We start from the raw sequence: 5922 nt of genomic DNA, 5'->3' as shown, positions 1-5922 counted from the left end.
CCCTGCCCCACTTGGAGCTGGGCTGGGCTGGTACTGGGCTCAGTAGGATGTCCAGAGCTGTTCTGGGTGGTGGCTGTGCTGGTTTGCAGGGTGAGGTGCCAGCTGGCACTGTCTTTTCTGTCACTCTGAGGGAATGGCCTTGGAGGTCTTTTCGTGAGCTTCAGCCCCTCCGTGTCCTGGGGGAATGGTGACTCAGCCTAAATCATAAAACAGGAGGGTTGTATTGCCATTCTCCTTGGAGAATTTGGCTTTGGAGCCTATTTGGAGTCATATCTCCACCATTTCCTTAGCAAAACAAGTAACTGTTTGGAATGAAAATAGAGAATGGAGAGCCAGGTCGCATCTTCACTTGCAGCAGCAAACTGCTGCATGGTGGCACTTTTTCACTGTGTCACCCTGACTCCTGCTCCTGGTAGCTGCCTGCAGGGCTGTGCTGCCTGTGAGCTCTGGGGAGGGTTGTTGCCACACCAACAGCACACACAGTTCCCCATGGATCCTGCTCCCCATCAGCCACCACAGCAGCCTCGGTGGATTTGGGGAGTCTCTCAGGAGGGGGTGACTGGTTGTCCCAGGGCTGAGCACTGGAGGTAGAGCACAGACCTGTACTGGGCTGTCTGCCCTGCACCTTAGGGGAGCAGCTCTGACTGTGTCTCCTTCTGCCAGGTCTGGGTGCAGCTGCTGGTGGATAAGGATGGCTAAACACCAATGGCTCGTCCCCTGCTTTCAAGGTAATGGGGCTCTTGTGCAGCACAGAGAGCAGTGCCTGTCCATCCCCCATCCTGGCTCCATCGCTGCTTCAGTTGTTGCGGGCTGTGCCAGAGGCCTCCCTGGGGTGAAGGGTGGCTGCTGGTCACCTGGGGCTTTGGGAAGGTGGAGGAGTATCCCTGCTTATCTGTTTCAAGGATGAGTTGCCTGTGCTGCTGGGGAGGCTCTTTGGGCTGTGGGTAAAGCAGACAGCAGGTGTGGTGGTCTCAGTCATTCCCACTTGGTTCCAGGCTTGCTGCTCTGCATCTTGGCTCTGCAACTCTGTCTTCAAGACTCTCTTGCCACAGTAGGTGAGTTCTGTATCCCAAGGGGAAATCTGGGGGCCTGTGGGGAGTGGGACAAAGGCAGTGTGGTGCACCAGGGACTTTGTGTTTGTCCTCTCCAGGCTGTGCTCTGTAGAACAGAGCTGCTGGACAGGTGAGGAATCTTTCCTCATGGTTTAACCCCCATAAAAGCCTGTTCTTCCCAGGCAATATGGCTGGAAGTGGGAGGAAGAAGCTGTTGTAACATCTGTCCATAGTGCTGCTGTGGTGGGCTGTTGGCTCTGACCTGCTTCTTGGGCTGCCTAGTTGGTGGCTGCAAGTGGACCCTATTGGGGACATTCTGTCACTGACTGCCATTTCACCTCCTAATCACAGTGTGACAGATGCTTCCCACAGGTCCTTCTGTACTGTGCCATGGCTCAGAAAGGGATATGGGGCTCACTGAGCACGTTTTTCCTTGGTGTTTCCTTCACCAAGCAGGAGCTTTGTGTTTTTCAGAGCACAGCACAGCTGCCAACACCATGGTGATGTCTACCAAGAACACCTCGGTGGTGGCCACAGCCAACAAGAACACCTCAGTGCCCACAAAGAACGCCTCAGTAGGGGTGGTGACCACCAAGAAGGCCTCATTGGTGGCTGTGGCCACCAAGAACACTTCAGTGACCACCCAGAATGCTGCAGTCATGGTGGTCACCAAGAATGCCATGGTGATGGCTGCCACCAAGAATGCCGCAGTGGTGGCCACTGCCAGCAACACCTTGGTGGCCACCAAGAATACCTCGGTGGTAGACAAGGCCACCAACAATGTGTTGGCAGCCACCAAGAACACCTCAGTGCTGGCCACAGCCATGAAGAACACCTCAGCGGCCACCAAGAATGCCATAGTGCTGGCCTCCGCCAACAATGCCTCTTTGGTGGCCACCAACACCTCTATGAAGGGAGCAGAAGAGACAATGGTAAGGGAAGGAATGGAAAGAGGGGTATTGCTGGGCCATTGCAGCCCTATGGACAGTGTCACTTGCCCAGCTGGTCGGTCACAAGATCCAGGAGTGCCATGGGAGCATCTCCTGTGGTGGAAGGGAGCACAGCGGGTGGCCAGGTGGGGGTGGCCCCTCCAGACAGTGAGGCTGTGGTTGGGGACAGCCCTGCAGTGTTGTGCGAGGAGGCTTTGCTGCAAGGTAACACCCTGCTGTCTCTCCAGCAAACCTGCCAGAGCTTTCAGTGCTCCGGAGAGAGGTGTTACCAGGATGAAGCCCATGCCAATGGAACAATCACCTGCCATAATGAGACTTACTGCGAGGTATGGAGATGCAAGGGGGCTGCAACAGGGAAAGCCTTCCCTTTCTTTATCTCAGGAATCCACAGTGTTCCATTAAGTCTGTGTCCATCTCCATTTCCTATTTCTCTCTGACAGTCTGTCACTTATTTCTGCTCTTTTATGGTGGTACCTCTTCACATTCACTTTATCCTTTGACTCTGCCTGTTGCAGCTTTATCGTTTCTCCAGCACAAACTACACAGCCAGGTGCAGCAGCAGATGTGACGCGGAGCTGTGCAGGACCAACGCCAGTGTGAGCAGGCAGCAGTGTGCCCTGGAGTGCTGCGCTGGCCCGCTCTGCCTGAGGCTCAACGCCAGTGCCTACGGTACCGGCCGAGCTTTGTTCTGCGGCAGAGGTGGGAGATGGGTGGGCAGAACCCATCGTGGAGGGGCTGTGGCTGCACCACTGCATCTCTTCTGCCCTGGGGCTCACTCTGTCCTTGGAGCTGGGTGAGGGGCAGGGTGGCCCTGGCAGCTCTGACCACAGTAGGAGCCATGCTGGTGAATCCGGCCCTATGTGACTGTGGAGGGCCCTGTGCAGGCTGTATGCTGGGTGCAGCCTCACAGGGCTCCTCATGTGTTTACAGGTGACCTGCCACCCACCACCGTGTCACTGACGACCACCAGCACCCCTTGGCCTTCCCCCCAGAACGTAGGTACCGCAGGAGCAGAGGCTGCTGCATCCATGGGTTCTGGGGTCTGTGGCTGCCGGGACAGCTGAGCTCCCACCTGAGCAGGGGACAGGAAAAGGTCTCACCTCCACTTGCTTTATGGCATAAAAAGCTGACTCTGGAAGGGCAACAAATCCTGAACAAGCACTGGAAGTAAGGAGTCCATAAGGAGCCCTATCCAGTGGGCCTTATCCCTGTCCATCAGGCCTGTTCCCCAGCCCAGCACTTGCATCAGCTCAGGTAGTTTGACCTGACCACGGGGATGAGCCTTCCTGCAGCTGCACGGAGGGTGCAGGACCCACCGGACTCTGCAGCCCTTTCCTGAGCCTAGTGGTGGGGAATGTGCTTATCTTTGCAGAGCCCTGTTAAGAGGAAGAAAAAAGAGGCTTGAAACTTGTGTGCTCTGCTAGTCTTTCAGTAGTTTCTTGCAGTTTTAGAGTACTCCTTTATCTCTGGATCTAAAATTCTTAAGAGAGCACAAATGCCAGAAGAAAGGGAAGGGGGGGGTGGGGAGGAGGAGGGTGGAGAGGAGCCCTCGGGAGTGAAGGGCTGTCTGAAATGCAGTTTTTGTCCTGGGAGTCTGATAGACATATGGTGTCTCCCTGGTTCTTTCTCTCATAGGGTAAAGTGTGTGCAGTGTTTTCCTGTCATGGGGACAAATGTTTCAAAGGCAGGAAGACTGTCACTAGATGCATTTTGGGGCAGGACTTCTGTGAGGTATGGCCTAGGCTGCAGAGCACTGTGTTCCTGTAATGCGAATACTAAAGGCTTGGCATGAGCCCCAGGCTAATATCTCTCTCCTTCCAGATGAAGAAGATGGGCTTGAATTACATGGCAGGATGTAGCAAAGCCTGCAAGGCTGCCAAACCAGCCTGTGCTGGTGGGATGAAGGCTGCCTGTTACCAGGAGTGCTGCCTGGCCACCCCAAAAGTCAGCTGTCTGAAACTGGACGGCAAAGTTCACGTCAATAGCGCTGGGCAGGTGACATTGGTCCCACTCCTGAAGGTCATGTCGTGTGGGGTGGTCCTTCTCTTGAATTATGGGGTCTCCACTTCCCTCTGGAGTTAGGCAGCAGTTGGGAGGGTCTGCAGCCTCTCCTGCAGCAGAGCTCTGCAGAACTCAGTAGGATCCTGCTGCTCTCTGACTTTGGCCAAGTTTGCTAGCAAATTCCCTCTGTACTGTCCCTGTCCCACAAACAAGGTGTCTGGGGCCCTCTGCGTCTGCTCATGGGCAGCTGCACACCCTTCAGGGTCCTGTGCAGGGCCCCACTGCTGATCCTATGCCCCAGCCTTAAGCTGCTCTCTGAATCCTACACCATCCCAGGATGGGTGAGTCCTGGCATTTCAGTAAATTTTAAATACTTGAAAACAAGATTCCCCCTGTGTATCCAGAGGAAAAGCACTTAATCTATGCACTCAGAAAGCTACGCCAAGGGATTCTGCCCTGTCCAAATCCTGTAGGTCTGAGAGACCTGCCAGCTAATTGTGGATCCTGGGAGTGGTGCAGTGTGTGCTTCTGTGCTGCTGGAATGGGGGACCTCAGGAGGTGGAATGAGGGTATTAGTTCTCCTTAAAAACCAGAAAATTCTGCCTTGACTGAGGCACAGGGGCTGCTCTAATCAATGACCTAGTTGTGGCACAGTCTCCCTGCACCCCCTCTGACCTGTTAGTTCCAAAGTGCTCTGGCAACAAAATGCTTCTTGCCTGTGTAGGTAAAATAGTAACTTTATGTTTCATCTCCCAGTCTTAGGCAGGGAAATGAGATTAAGCTAAAAGTGTCTCATAATTCTGCTTCGCATCTATGGTTCTCTACTGCTTAAGGCAGAGCCCAGAGGTGACCATTAGCCTGGGGCATGAACCACCCCTGGCGCTCCCCCAGCCTGTTCTTGCAGCACACAGAGCACGGGTGGAGCTGGTCAGGCAGAATTACCTGCAGTCAATGCGCTGCCGCTTGAGCACACACGCACGGTGCTGTTCCCTGCCAGCCCTGTCCTCTGCTGCCACTGGTTCCTTAGAGAAAAGATTGCAAAATATTAAAATCTTTGTGTCAGGCCCCTTTGGTGCTGGTGTTTTGAGTGTGGCTGAGCACAGTGTGACCTGTGGGAGGGAGGGAGAGCTGGGCTGGGCAGGTTTGAGCCCTTGGAGCCCTGCGTACTTTCCCGGCAGGAAGGCTCTGCGGTGCTGGCCCTCATGGAGCACTGCCAGCCCTAACGGGGTGCTGCCGTGCGAGCAGCAGCGGGAGCGGATGTGGGGCTGCATGGAAAACGCGTCATTCTACCACAACCGGCCCTTCCCACGTTGCAGTGTCTGTTCTGGTACAACGAAACCGCAGTTCAGCGTTTGGGGCATGCGTTTAATTTGTTTCAGGCCAGTGTCAGCGTATCCATGTCAAGGGTTCCTCTGTCTCAAAAAACACAGCCCAGCACCACAATTCTTGTAAGGTTTGGTGCTTATAGCAGCTATTTCAGACTGTTCCCTTGTCCGTTGGTGAGCAGAGAGGGACTGGGGAAGTGGTGCAGAGCTGTCACTAGCCAAGACCACTCGGATTTTCCCTGTCTTTTGACCTACATCTCCTACATTTGTGGAAGGAGCTGATTTAGGCCAAACTCCGTCTCTACAGTGCAAAAGGCTCTGGTGATATTTTATAGCACCTACTCCCACACTCCGCATTAATTGATTTGCAGACTAACCCGGCTCCTGTGCTGGGTCGTCTTGAAATTAAAAAAAAAAAAAAAAATTTCAAGGTGCTACTGAAAGTAAGAGCATCTCGCGATTTTCCATGGAAATTAACCTTTCCCATGTCTGCCAACCCGAGAGGTTCCTCCTCTCCATCTCCCTTTCCTTCCGGGAAGGGCCGACCGGAGGCGCGGGGTTCGGCCGCAGGAGTTGCCGCCGGGTAGGGCCGTG

General features: G+C 54.4%; 1 protein-coding gene across 2 annotated transcripts in view; it reads left to right on the top strand.

The window, feature by feature from the left end:
* The first annotated feature begins 5371 nt into the window (after nucleotides 1-5371).
* Nucleotides 5372-5922, top strand: part of MTF1 (metal regulatory transcription factor 1) — a 33470-nt gene continuing 32919 nt past the window's right edge. For both annotated transcript variants that reach the window (XM_008635124.2, XM_008635122.2), the window contains exon 1: nucleotides 5372-5911. The gene's annotated coding sequence lies outside the window, so the exon portion shown is untranslated. The remainder of the gene's footprint in view (nucleotides 5912-5922) is intronic.

The sequence above is a fragment of the Corvus brachyrhynchos genome, unplaced genomic scaffold (genome assembly GCF_000691975.1).
Source record: "Corvus brachyrhynchos isolate BGI_N302 unplaced genomic scaffold, ASM69197v1 scaffold65, whole genome shotgun sequence".
Lineage (NCBI taxonomy): Eukaryota > Metazoa > Chordata > Aves > Passeriformes > Corvidae > Corvus > Corvus brachyrhynchos.
This window is presented reverse-complemented; position numbering and strand designations above follow the sequence as displayed.